Genomic DNA, 13760 nt, shown 5'->3' on the forward strand with positions numbered 1-13760 from the left:
GTTAGTTTCTCAAAAACTTAAGCTCATATTTATCTGAACCTGCCATTCTACTTGAATATATTTGCCTAAGAGAAATGAGAATTTTGTTCACACAAAGCGTTGTGTAAGAATGTTTGTAGCAGCTTTATTCATAGTAGCCCTAAACGGGGTCCCAAATGTTCATCAGTAGATGAATAGATAAACAAATTGTGATATATTTATGTAATGGAATACAACCCAGTAATAAAAAGGAACAAACTACATGCAAGATCATAAATGAATCTCAAAAACATTATGCTGAAAAAAAAATAAACCAGATACAAAAGAGTACATACTATATGATTCTAATTTTTATGAAATTCTATTACAAACCTGATTTATTTTAACAGAAAGTAGATAGTGGTTGTCTGAGGTTTAGAGTCTGAGATGGGAGGACAGATTGACTAGGAAATGGTGCAAGGGAACTTTTTAAAAAATCCATTTAATTACTCATGGATATTTGGTTTCCAGTTTGGGGCTACTATGGAAAAGCTGCTATAAACATTTTCATATAACACTTTTATGGTGATAGAAATGTTCTATATTTTGATTGTGTGTTCGTTATATGAGTGTAGACATTTACCAAAACTCATCAAACTGCATACTTAAAAATGAATCTTATTTTATGTAAATTATACCCTAATAAAATTGATTTTAAAAGCCCACTGAGGTTGAAGGAAGTAAAGCTACTTACTCAAGTTTACATAGCTAGTAAGTGACAGAGAATTGATTGACACTTTCATCTATTTGACTCCAAGTTTATCCTCTTTTCATTATGTTATGCAGCCTTTTTATACACAGATGCTCAATCAATACTACATTGAAAATAAACATGAACAGGGGGATTAAAGGCCTTGAAGGTGAGGCAAGAAATATATATTTCATCTTGAAGGTCTTATAGGTAGGAAAGAATAGTAGAAATAACTTAGATACTCCCTTCTCCATGTTTGCATTGTACCTTGGGCTTATTTATCACATTTTATTATAATTATTTTACACAAATCTCTTTACCACTAGACTATCATCGAACTCATCTTTTATCTGTAGCTCTGACCGGTACATAAATGGGCTCAACAAATGGAATGAATGAATGAATGAATGAGTCAGAATTACCTGATAGAGTTTTAGAGAATACTAATTGATGAAAGGCATAAGAGGAGGCCATTTTTGGATTGGAGGAAAGCAATTCTAAAATAAGCAATAGAAGACTGGGGTTTGACATGGTATACTGAAAAGAACATGGACTTTTAGATTAGATCCTGGCTCTGCCACTTACTAACTGTGTGATTTGGGTCAATTTGTTAATTGACTTCTTAGAATCCTATAGTTTTTATCTGCAAATTGAAGATAATAATACTTATGGAGTTGGTTTTGAAGATATATGAAATAAGATACATGAAGAGTGTAGCATATTCTTTGGCTAAAACCTGATGGTCACTACAAATGGTAAATATTTCTCTTCTCTCATTTTCTCTTCTCACTGGTATTCAGGAATGCTTAGCTCTAAATTGGACATCAGTCTTAAACCTTTTCATATTTACAAGGACTCTAGGCTGGAAATAGTTCAAGGTCATTTAAAAATTGCCTGGATCAACTTCATTTTCACCCACTGCTGGTGACTTTCTTCTATATTGACTCCAATATTCACAGTAGAATTATGCCAGCAATAGTGGGCATTCTTGCTTGTAAGCTGGAGCCTACAAGGACATGCTCTGGTAATACAGTTTTTCTTTGAAGCCAAGGTGTGATTTGCTTTGAAGAGTAGAAAGCATAGTTCTGTGGTTAAGAAAATGGACTGCTAAATCAACTTGGAGATAAGGCACTTATTAGCTGTGTAATCTTGAGGCTCAATCTCTCCCAGCTTCAATTTCCATATCTGTAAAAGGGAGGTAAAAATATATAAGATCGTTGCAAGGATTAAATGAGATTTTAAATGTGCAATACTTAGCATGGTAACTGAAATATTGTAAATGCTTAATAAACTTATTGCTATAAACATCATTATTAAATTATTCAGGAGAGAAATCTCAATGAGAACTGCACCAGGGTCTGATTAGAACATTTAATAATGATGCTTATAGCAAAAATTTTATTGGAACATTTGCAGATTTATAATATAGTGAAGTTAGTATACAGTGCTGTCTGTCAGTGTAGAACCGTATGTGCTAACATTTCTTCTGGAGTTGATTTGACAAGAGTTTTCTTTTATGCTCTATCCATTCAAATCATAACTGCCAAATATGCCTCTTGCCTTCATTATACTGTTACTTTAGATTTCTAACTGCCAAATGTGAGAGAAATTTTGAAAACTGGTGAACAGTGGCTCAAATCTTAAATTGAGAATCATGTATATAGTTTCTGTATTGTAATATTGACAGGAATTTCAGGGTTTTTGAAAGTACTTTTGTCACTCACGTCAGTAAAAGCAAAGAAAGATGGAAGTTTGCAGTTTTCCAAAAAAGCAGCTTTATGGAGGTTTAATTTATATACCATAAAATTTACCCATTATAATACAACAGTTCAAAAATTTTTAGTAAATTTATAGAGTTGTGGAACCGTCACATGATCCAGTTTTAGAACATTCCCATTATCATAAAAAGTTCCTCGCTGCCAGCCCCAGTCCACAACTGTATCTGCTTTCTGTCTCTGTAAATTCGTCTTTTCTGGACATTTTGTATAAATTGATCTTACAGTATGTAATCTTTCACATGTAGGGTCTCACTTGTCATAATGTTTTAGAAGTTTACCCATGTTGTAGCCTGTATCACTAGTTTATTCCTTTTTATTGCCGAGTGGTATTCCATAGTATGGGTATATCTTTTTTTTTTTTTTTTTTTTTTTTTTTTTGTGGTACGCGGGCCTCTCACTGTTGTGGCCTCTCCCATTGAGGAGCACAGGCTCCGGACGCGCAGGCTCAGTGGTCATGGCTCACGAGCCCAGCCGCTCCGCAGCATGTGGGATCTTCCCAGACCGGGGCACGAACCCGTGTCCCCTGCATCGGCAGGCGGATTTTCAACCACTGCGCCACCAGGGAAGCCCCAGTATGGGTATATCTTGTTAAAAATATTTCATTCACCATTAGATGGACATTTGGATAGTTTCCAGTATTGGATATTATAAATCATTTTGCTGTGAGCATTTGTGTAAATGTTTTGGTGTTGACATATGTATTCATTTCTCTTGAGTAGATTCCTAGATGTGAATTTGCTAGGTTATATGGTGAATTTATATTGAACTTTAAAAAAAACTGATAAATTATCCCTCAAATTGGCAGTGCCATTTCATGTTCGCACCACCAATGTATGATAGTTTCAGTTTCTCCACATCTTTGCCAACGTTTAGTATTGTGTATCTTTTTGATTCTAGATAATTTAGTGGGTATGTAGTAGTAACTTTTTGATTTTGATTTGTATTTCTTCAATGACCAAAGATGCTGAGCATCTTCTTTTATACTTACTAGCCATTCATTTATGTTCTTTGGTGAAATATGTCTTTAAATATTTTGCCCATTTCCCCCCAAGTTTTACTGAGATATAATTGACATATAATATTGTGTAAGCTTAAGTTGTACAATGTGATGATTTGATATGCACATATGTTGCAAAATGATTACCACAATAAAGTTAGTTGTTGCTGCCACTATGGTGAGAACATTTAAGATTTACTCTCAGCAACTTTCAAGTATACAATACAGTATTGTTAACTATAGTTGCCGTGTACGTTAGATCCCCAGAATTTATTTCTCTTAAAACTGGAAGTTTATAACCTTTGACCAATATATCCCCATTTCCCCCATGCCCTAGCCTATGTCAACCACCAATCAACTCTCTGTTAATATGAGTTCAGCGTTTTTTTTAAACTTTATTGAGGTAAAATTAACTAAAATTGTAAGATATTAAGTGTACATCTTGGTGATTTCATAGATATGTACTTTGTGAAAGATTCCCACCATCTAGATAATTAACACATCTATCACCTCACATATTTATTTCTCCCTCTTTTTAATTATTTTTGGGTGGGACATTTAAGTTCTGCTCTCTTAGCAAGTTTCAATTGTACAATATAGTGTTATCAACTATAGTCACTATGTTATACGTTAGATCCTCAGACCTTAATCATAGTTGAAAATTTGTACACTTTTACCAATCTTCCCATATTTCCTCTCTTCCCCTCAGAAACTTGGCAACCGCTTTTCTATTCTCCGTTTCTATGAATTTGACTTTAAAAAAAATGGATTCCATATATAAGTGATACCATGCAGTATTTTTCTTTGTCTGGCTTATTTCACTTAGCATAATGCCCTCAATTATCATCCATGTTGTCACAAATGGCAGGATTTCTTTCTTTCTCATGGCTGAATAATTACACACACAATACATCTTCTTTCTCCATTAATCCATTGATGGACACTTAGTTATTTCCATGTCTGGAGTACCGTGAATAATTCTTCAAGACACAGGAGTGCGATATCTCGTAGATATCCTGTTTTCGTATCCTTTGAAGATATATCTAGAAATGGGATTGCTAGATAATATGGTAGTTCTATTTTTAATTTTTTGAGGAACCTCCATATTGTTTTCCATAGTGGCTGCACCAATTCACATGCCCACCAGCAGTGCACAAGGGTTCCCTTTTCTTCACATCCTTGCTAAAACTTATTTCTTGTCTTTTTGATAATAGCTGTTCTAACAGGCGTGAGGTGATATCTCATTGAGGTTTCAATTTGCATTTCTTTGATTAGTGATGTTGAGTACCTTTTCATGTACCAGTTGGTCATCTGTATGTTTTCTTTAGAAAAATGTATATTCAGTTCTTTGCCCTATTTTTTCTTTTTTTTTTGCGGTACGCAGGCCTCTCACTGCTGTGGCCTCTCCCCTTGCGGAGCACAGGCTCCGGACGCACAGGCTTAGCGGCCATGGCTCACGGCTTTGCCCATTTTTTAACCAGATAGTTGTTTTCTGTTGAGTTGTTTGAGTGTCTTGTATATTTTGGATATTAACCCTGTATATGATATATGATTTACAAATATTTTCTTTCATTCAGTAGGTTAGATTTTCATGTTGTTGATGATTTCCTTTGCTGTGGCTTTTTAGTTTGATGTAGTACCACCTGTTTATTTTTGCTTTTGTTGCCTTTGCTTTTTGTGTCAAATCCAAAAATCATTGCCAAGATCAATGTCAAGGAGCTTACCCCCTGTTTTCCCCTGGGAATTTTACAGTTTCAGGTTTTAAACTTTAGTCTTTAATCCATTTTTGTTTGTTTGTTTGTTTTTTTAACATCTTTATTGGAGTATAACTGTTTTGCAATAGTGTGTTAGTTTTTTCTTTACAACAAAGTGAATCAGTTATACATATACATATGTTCCCATATCTCTTCCCTGTTGCGTCACCCTCTCTCCCACCCTCGCTATCCCACCGCTCTAGGTGGTCACAAAGCACAGAGGTGATTTCCCTGTGCTATGCGGCAGCTTCCCACTAGCTATCTAATTTACATTTGGTAGTGTATATATGTCCCTGCCACTCTCTCACTTCCTCACAGCTTACCCTTCCCCCTCCCCATATCCTCAAGTCCATGCTCTAGTAGGTCTGTGTTTTATTCCCGTCCTTCCACTAATCTCTTCATGACATTTTTTTTTTCTTAGAGTCCATATATATGTGTTAGCATACGGTATTTGTTTTTCTCCTTCTGACTTACTTCACTCTGTATGACAGACTCCAGGTCTATCCACCTCATTACAAATAACTCAGTTTCATTTCTTTTTATGGCTGAGTAATATTCCATTGTATATATGTGCCACATCTTCTTTATCCATTCATCTGTTGATGGACACTTAGGTTGCTTCTATGTCCTGGCTATCGTAAATAGAGCTGCAATGAACATTTTGGTACATGACTCTTTTTGAATTATGGTTTTGTCAGGGTATATGCCCAGTAGTGGGATTGCTGGGTCATATGGTAGTTCTATTTGTAGTTTTTTGAGGAACCCCTATACTGTTCTCCATAGTGGCTGTATCAATTTACATTCCCACCAACAGTGCAAGAGGTTCCCTTTTCTCCACACCCTCTCCAGCATTTATTGTTTCTAGAGTTTTTGATGATGGCCAGTCTGACTGGTGTGAGATGATATCTCATTGTAGTTTTGATTTGCATTTCTCTACTGATTAATGATGTTGAGCATTCTTTCATATGTTTGTTGGCAATCTGTATATCTTCTTTGGAGAAATGTCTATTTAGTTCTTCTGCCCATTTGTGGATTGGGTTGTTTGTTTTTTTGTTATTGAGCTGCATGAGTTGCTTATAAATTTTGAATATTAATCCTTTGTCAGTTGCTTCATTTGCAAATATTTTCTCCCATTCTGAGGGTTGTCTTTTGGTCTTATTTATGGTATCCTTTGCTGTGCAAAAGCTTTTAAGTTTCATTAGGTCCTAGTTGTTCATTTTTGTTTTTATTTCCATTTCTCTAGGAGATGGGTCGAAAAGGATCTTGCTGTGAGTGTTCTGCCTATGTTTTCCTCTAAGAGTTTGATAGTGTCTGGCCTTACATTTAGGTCTTTAACCCATTTTGAGTTTATTTTTGTGTGTGGTGTTAGGGAGTGTTCTAATTTCATACTTTTACATGTAGCTGTCCAGTTTTACCATTTACTGAAGAGACTGTCCTTTCCCCATTGTATATTTTTGGCTCCTTTGTTTTTTACTATTGCCATTTTGTTTGTTTTCCAGCTGTTTTGAAATTCTTTTGTTTTTTCTTCTTTATCTCTGCCTTTGTGATTTGATGATTTTCTGTAGTGCTATACTTAGATTTATTTCTCTTTGTCTTTTGTGTCTCTATTACAGGTTTTTGGTTTGTGGTTACCATGAGGCTTATATAAAGTATATTTATAATAGTCTATTTTAAGCTGATAACAAGTTAAAACACATGCTAAAGGTCTATTTTTTACTCTACACCCCACATTTTGTTTTTGATATCATGGTTTACATCTTTTTACTTTGTGTATCTATTAACAAATTATTGTAGTTATAGTTATTTTTACCGCTTTTGTTTCTTAACCTGCATACTAGGGTTATAAGTGATTTACATGCTACCATTACAAGAGAGTATTCTGAATTTGACTATATATTTACATTTGCCAGTGAGATAAATACTTTCCTTTATTTTTTTTTTAAAAACAGGAAAACTATATTTAGTATTTTTTTTACATGTGTTATAGTTTTTTTGTTTTAGTGTGTTTGTTAAAATTTTTATTGGAGTATAGTTGATTTACAATGTTGTATTAGTTTCAGGTGTATAGCAAAGTGCATCAGTTATACCTATACATATATCCATTCTTTTTAGATTATTTTCCCATATAGTCCATTACAGAGTACTCAGTAGAGTTCCCTGTGCTATACAGTAGGTCTTTTTAGTTATCTGTTTTATATATAGTAGTGTGTATATGTCAATCCCAATCTCCCAAGTTATCCCTCCCCTCCTTACCAGCTGGTAACCATAAGTTTGTTTTCTACATCTGTAACTATATTCCTGTTTTATAGGTAAATTCATTTGTGTCCTTTTTAAAGATTCCACATATAAGAATTATCAAATGATATTTGTCTTTCTCTGTCTCACTTACTTCACTCAGTATGACAATCTCTAGGTCCATCCATGTTGCTGCAAATGGCATTATTTCGTTCCTTTTCATGGCTGAGTAATATTCCATTGTATATATGTACCACATCCTCTTTATCCATTCCTCTGTTGTTGGACATTTAGGTTGCTTCTATGTCCTGGCTATTGTAAATAGTGCTGCAATGAATACTGGTGTGCATGTATCTTTTTGAATTATGGTTTTCTCCAGATATATGCCTGGGAGTGGGATTGCTGGATCATATGGTAGCTCTATTTTTAGTTTTTTAAGGAACCTCCATGTTGTTCTCCATAGTGGCTGTATCAATTTACATTCCCACCAACAGTGTAAAAGGGTTCCCTTTTCTCCACACCCTCTCCAGCATATATTGTTTGTAGATTTTTTGATGCTGGCCATTCTGACTGGTGTGAGGTGATACCTTATTGTAGTTTTGATTTGCATTTCTCTAATCATTAGTGATGTTGAGCATCCTTTCATGTGTTTGTTGGCAATCTGTATATCTTCTTTGGAGAAATGTCTGTTTAGGTCTTCTGCCCATTTTTGGATTGGGTGGTTTGTTTTTTTGATATTGAGCTGCATGAGCTGTTTATATATTTTGGAGATTAATCCCATGTCGGTTGCTTCATTTGCAAATATTTTCTCCAGTTCTGTGGGTTGTCTTTTCGTTTTCTTTATGGTTTCCTTTGCTGTGCAAAAACTTTTAAGTTTAATTTGGTCCCACATGTTTATTTTTGTCTTTACTGTCATTACTCTGGGGGTGGATCAAAAAAGATCTTGCTGCAATTTATGTCAAAGAGTGTTCTGCCTATGTTTCCCTCTAAGAGTTTTATAGTATCTGACCTTATATTTAGGTCTTTAATCCATTTTGAGTTTATTTTTGTGTATGGTATCAGGATTTCATGTATTTTCATGTTACTAATTAACATCCTTTTATTTCAGCTTGAAAAAGTCCCTTTAACACTTTTTGTAAGGCAAGTTTAGTGGTGATGAATTCCTTTAGCTTTTGCTTATCTGGAAAACTCTTTCTCTATCCTTTAATTCTGAAGGACAACTTTGCTGGGTAATATATTCTTGGGGGGGCAGTTTTTTTCTTTCAGGATTTTGAATAGATCATGCCAGGCCCTTATGGCCTGCAAAGTTTATGCTGAATATCTTCTGATAGTTATATGGGGGTTCTCTTGCACATAACAAGTTGTTTTCTCTTGCTGGTTTTAAGAATCTCTCCTTTTATTTAACTTTTCACAATTTAATTATGTGTCTTGGTGTGGGTCTCTTTGGATTCATATTGTTTGAAATTCTCTCTGGGCTTCCTGGTTCTGGATGTCTATTTCTTTCCCCAGTTAAGGGAAGTTTTCAGCCATTCTTTCTTTGAATAAACTTTCTGCTCCTTTCACTTTTTTCCTTTTGGGACCTCTGTAATGCATGTATTTGTCTACTTGATGGTGTCCCATAAATCTCTTAAACTATATTTATTCTTTTTGTTCTTTTTCTTTTTGCTCCTCTGATGGAATGAATTCTGTAGCCCTGTCTTCAAGTGTGCTATTGATCCCCTGTATGGAATTTTTCAGCACAGTTATTATATTCCTCAGCTCTGTGATTTCTGTTTGGTACTTTCTTTATATTTTCCATCTCTTTGTTGGAATTCTTACTTTGATCATGAATTGTTCTCCTGACTTTGGTAAGCATCTCTATGCCATTAGTTTGATTCTTTATCAGGTATATCACTTATCTTTGTTTTTTTAAGGTCTGTTTCTGGAGTTTTATCTTGTTCTTTTGTTTGGAACATATCTCTCTGTTCCTTTATTTTCCTTGACTTTCTGTATTAGTTTCTGTGCATTAGATAAACAGCCACCTCTCTCAGTCTTAATGGAGTTGTCTCATGTAGGAGATGAACCTTATCATTCAGCCTGGCCCCTAGCTCAAGACTGAGTTTCAAACCTTTGTGATTGTCCAAGCTGCCTTCTTTGTTCTTAGTGATTCCCAGTAGTTGAGACTATGCCAAGAACTGTCAGTGTCCCCAAAGTGAGGATCTCAGCATCTAGATGCAGGCTGATTAGAATCTGTACCCTCTGGCAGGAGCTTTCAAAGTGTGCAAGTAGATCTCTTTCAGGAAAAGACTGGGAAATGGACTTTTCTGTTTGCTCCCTTTGTACAGAGCCCTGGGGGGATAGTAGATTAAGAATTGTTTCTTTGTTTTCTGCAGTCCTGTGGGACCCACAAACAGAATCCCTGCTTTCCACCAGAGCCAGGAGATCAAAGGGTGTATCTCTTGCAGCAGTGTAAAAGCCAGGGTGCCAGACATGTATACAAGCTCCTTGTAGGGAGATAATGGTATTTGAAGCTGACTACTTGGTGTCTGCTCGCTTCCCAGTGTCTGCTCGCTTCCCAGGTCTCTGGCAAGGAGTATAGTCTGTCTCCAGATGCATACTAAATTATAAATCTGACCCTTAGGTAACAGTTTTTTAAGTATGCTAAAAGTCCTCTTTCAGAAAAGACTGATAGGGACTTCCCTGGTGGTCCAGTGGTTAAGAATCCGTTTTGCAATCCAGGGGATGATGGTTTGATCCCTGCTCAGAGAACTAAGATCCCACATACCGCGGGGCAGCTAAGCCTGCGTACCAGAACTAGAGAGCCCACATGCCATGACTATAGAGCCCACGTGCCGTGACTATAGAGCCCACGTGTTCCAGAGCCCACACGCCACAACTAGAGAGAAGCTCATGCACTGCAAGGAAGAGCCTGTGTGCCAAAATGAAAGATCCCACATGCCACAACTAAGACCCAACTCAGCCAAAAAATAAATACATGAATAAATATTTAAGAAAAAAAAAGACTGGTAAATGGGCATTTCTGTTTGCTTTTTCGGCACTGAACTGTGGGGGAATAGCTGGTTAAGAAGTGTTTCTTTGTTTGCCACAGTCCTTTGGAGCCTGGAATTCAAGCCTCACTGGCCACAGAGTCAGGTGACTAAAGGGTGAGTCCTCTGGCAGCAGCTGCAAAAGCCATGTTGCCATACATATGTGCACATTCCTTTCAAGGATACACTGGTGACCCATATCAATGTGACTTTTTTCTCATTCTCCCAGTGTGTGGTAGTTGCTCAGCTAGTTTCTGGATTTGTTTCAGAGGGAATTGTTTTGTGTATAGCTGTAGAGTCAATGTATCCATGGGAGGAGGTGAACTCAGGAGCCTCCTATGTTATCATCTTGGATTAAAACCCTTTTACCCATTTTAAAATTAGGTTTTCTGTCATCTTATTATTAAGTTTTAAGGGTTATTTTATATTTTGGATACGCTTTGTTTGTTTTTTTATCAAATATACTAATAGCAAATATTTTCTCCAATCTTTAGCTTGTCTTTCACTTTTAACATGGTGGTTTAAAATAGTTTATAGTTTTTATTGTGTAATTTATTGAATTTTTCTTTAAAGACTCATACATTTGGTATCATATCTAAACATTCTTTCCTAACCCCAAATGGTGAATATTTTCTTTCTCTCTTCCTTCCTCCCTCCCTTCCTTCTAGACATTTTATACATTTTTTAGCTTTTACATTTAGGTCTGTGATCCATTTTGTTTCGTTTTGGTTTTGGCTGTGCTGTGTGGCTTGTGGCATCTTAGTTCCCTGAGCAGGGATTGAACCTGGGGCCCCAGCAGTGACAGCGCCGAGTCTTAACCACTGGACCACCAAGGAATTCCCAGGTCCATGATCCATTTTGAGTTAAGTTTTGTGTGTTGTGTGAAGTAAGGCTCTAAGACTTTTTTTTCCTTTTTCCTTGTGGATTTCCAATAGTCTCAACTCCATTTGTTGAAAAGACTATCCTTTCCCCATTGAATTGCCTTGGCAACTTGTGGAATAGACAACAATTTTAGTTCCTGGAAGAATGAGACAATATTTTATGGTCTTTTCTAGACCTTGCAACTAATTTTACAATTTAGATTTCAAAGACTTTTTCATGTCTAAATTATGGTGTCTCTAGGAAGTACACAAGGCCTTTTCTAGACCTTGCAACTAACTTTGCAATTTAGATTTCAAAGGCTTTTTCATTTCCAAATTATGGTGTCTCTAGGAAGTACACAGAAAATCACAGCAACGTGATTATTTAAATAACAACTATGTCAACTAGTTAGAAAAACTAGTTGTTATTTTTGACCTAGTAACAAGAATTTAGACTCTAAAATTTCAGTATTAAGATAATCTAAGAGTAAAGCAAACCTATTCATATTTAATCAAAGGAATATTTCTTTGAAGTTTGGAGCAATACAGTTATACGAATATGTATACATTCACTTGACATGGTTCTTTGTCTTTCAGGCAGGTAATAACTCCTATGTGTACTTTTTAGATTTAGTTTCTAATATGTAAACTTGTGATATCATGTGCTACATTTGTGAGAACAGACCCATTTATTTCTTATATACTGGTTCTCTCATAGCTTGTGTTACTACTAACTCATAGTATCCTATCTGTTGAGGCTGATAAAAAACTTCTCCCCACAACCACACCAGAGATTTTTTTTTTTAAAGATTTGAGATTTTGAGATTTGAGACACCTTGCTTTTTTGCTGGAGTTGGTTTTCTATACAAATAGCAATTTCAGTGCTTAAAAACATTTTATATGATATTTACTTATTTAAAATAGTTTTCCCAAGCTTTGAGTTTCCATTATGTAAAATTTGCTTTTCAGAGTTTTTGCTTTTCAGTGAATTTAATCATCTAATAAAATGTATTTTTAAAATCTCTATATTAACATAACTACAAGAGAGAATGAACTTTATAGTGAAGCTTTGACTGAAGCTACTCATTTAAAGAAAATTCTGAAGTCTCTACTCTGATATTGTGAGGCTTTTTCTGTTATTTTGCTGTCATTCGGATTACCTGGTGCACATGGGTGGGCTTATAATATTTCTTGAGTTGTTAAATCTGATCAGCCGTCCAGGTCATCACATCTGCTACCACATCTGTGCTCTAGATTCATTTTACTTTTGATATTAGGTGTTGAGGCTGATAAAAAACTTAGGCTTTTGAATTTTAGAGAAACAATTCTTAGTAATAACATTAGTTATACAAAAGATAACATAAAACTATTAGTCTGAAGAAATGCTTCAAGATCAAAAGGCCTGATGATGTATTTATAAAATTAAATTAATTTGCAAATGCTAAGAAGATTTCAGGCAAGATAAAAAACTAACTTGACTTTGTAAAGAACAATAATTTCAGACTGATGTAATATGCTCTTATGGTAGGTCTCGAAAGTTATAAATTATGTAGAAACTATAATATAATCTTGTTTAAAAGTAATTTTGGTCAATTACAGTGGTTTTCATAATGAATTTTTCAGAGTCCTGGAGTCAGTGGGTGAGTGTGGACAGAGGTAGGAAAAATGCTAAACCAGTGAGATGCTAGGTTCTCCATCTAAATTTCAACTGGAATAGATCATCTTGGGTTTTACATGATGGAATTTCATGTAAATGTAATAGTAAATACATAGTGAAGAGACTTTTTGTACTTGATTCCCAGAACATTATATTAGATATCCATATAATACCCATTTCAGCAATATCCCAGTGTAAATCTTACCTTTAAGTGAACAACAAAGTGTTACAAAATTATTATGTGACAATTCATTATTGTTAGTTTCAAGAAGTGCTTGCTGGATGTTTTTGTTAGGTTATGTAAATAACTAATTTAGAACAATTTGAAGTTACTAATATTATAGATCTTATATTATATATTATATTATATTATACTTAATTATTATATTATACTTAAGAGTATAAGAATTCTCTGATGTAATTTAAAAATGCAGTCCTGGAATTGGCTTGCTAATGTCATATTTAGAATTTTGCTAAATATTTTTGCTAATGTTTATATGTGAGGTTAGAGTATAATTTTATCTTCTCATAATGTTCTTGTCCAGTTTTTATACCAAGTTTCCAGTGGCTTCATAAAAAATTAGGGAAGCTCATTTTCTGTTCTCTAGAACATTTTGTACAAAAAAAGGTGTTGTTAGTTCCCTGAAGGTGTGATAAAACTTGTTTGTGAAATCATCTGTCCATGGTGTCTTTATAGGTTGATTTTGTGACTTCTGCTTCCGTATATTAAAATGGTTATAGGTC

General features: G+C 35.0%; 1 protein-coding gene and 1 non-coding gene across 13 annotated transcripts in view; one reads left to right on the forward strand and one right to left on the reverse strand.

The window, feature by feature from the left end:
• Positions 1-13760, forward strand: part of DLG2 (discs large MAGUK scaffold protein 2) — a 2077851-nt gene that overhangs the window by 42457 nt on the left and 2021634 nt on the right. The window lies entirely within an intron of this gene.
• TRNAD-GUC (transfer RNA aspartic acid (anticodon GUC)) lies at positions 11263-11335 on the reverse strand. The gene has a single exon. It is a non-coding gene; the product is annotated as a tRNA-Asp (tRNA).

This window comes from Kogia breviceps, chromosome 7, assembly GCF_026419965.1.
Source record: "Kogia breviceps isolate mKogBre1 chromosome 7, mKogBre1 haplotype 1, whole genome shotgun sequence".
Taxonomy (NCBI): Eukaryota; Metazoa; Chordata; class Mammalia; order Artiodactyla; family Physeteridae; genus Kogia; species Kogia breviceps.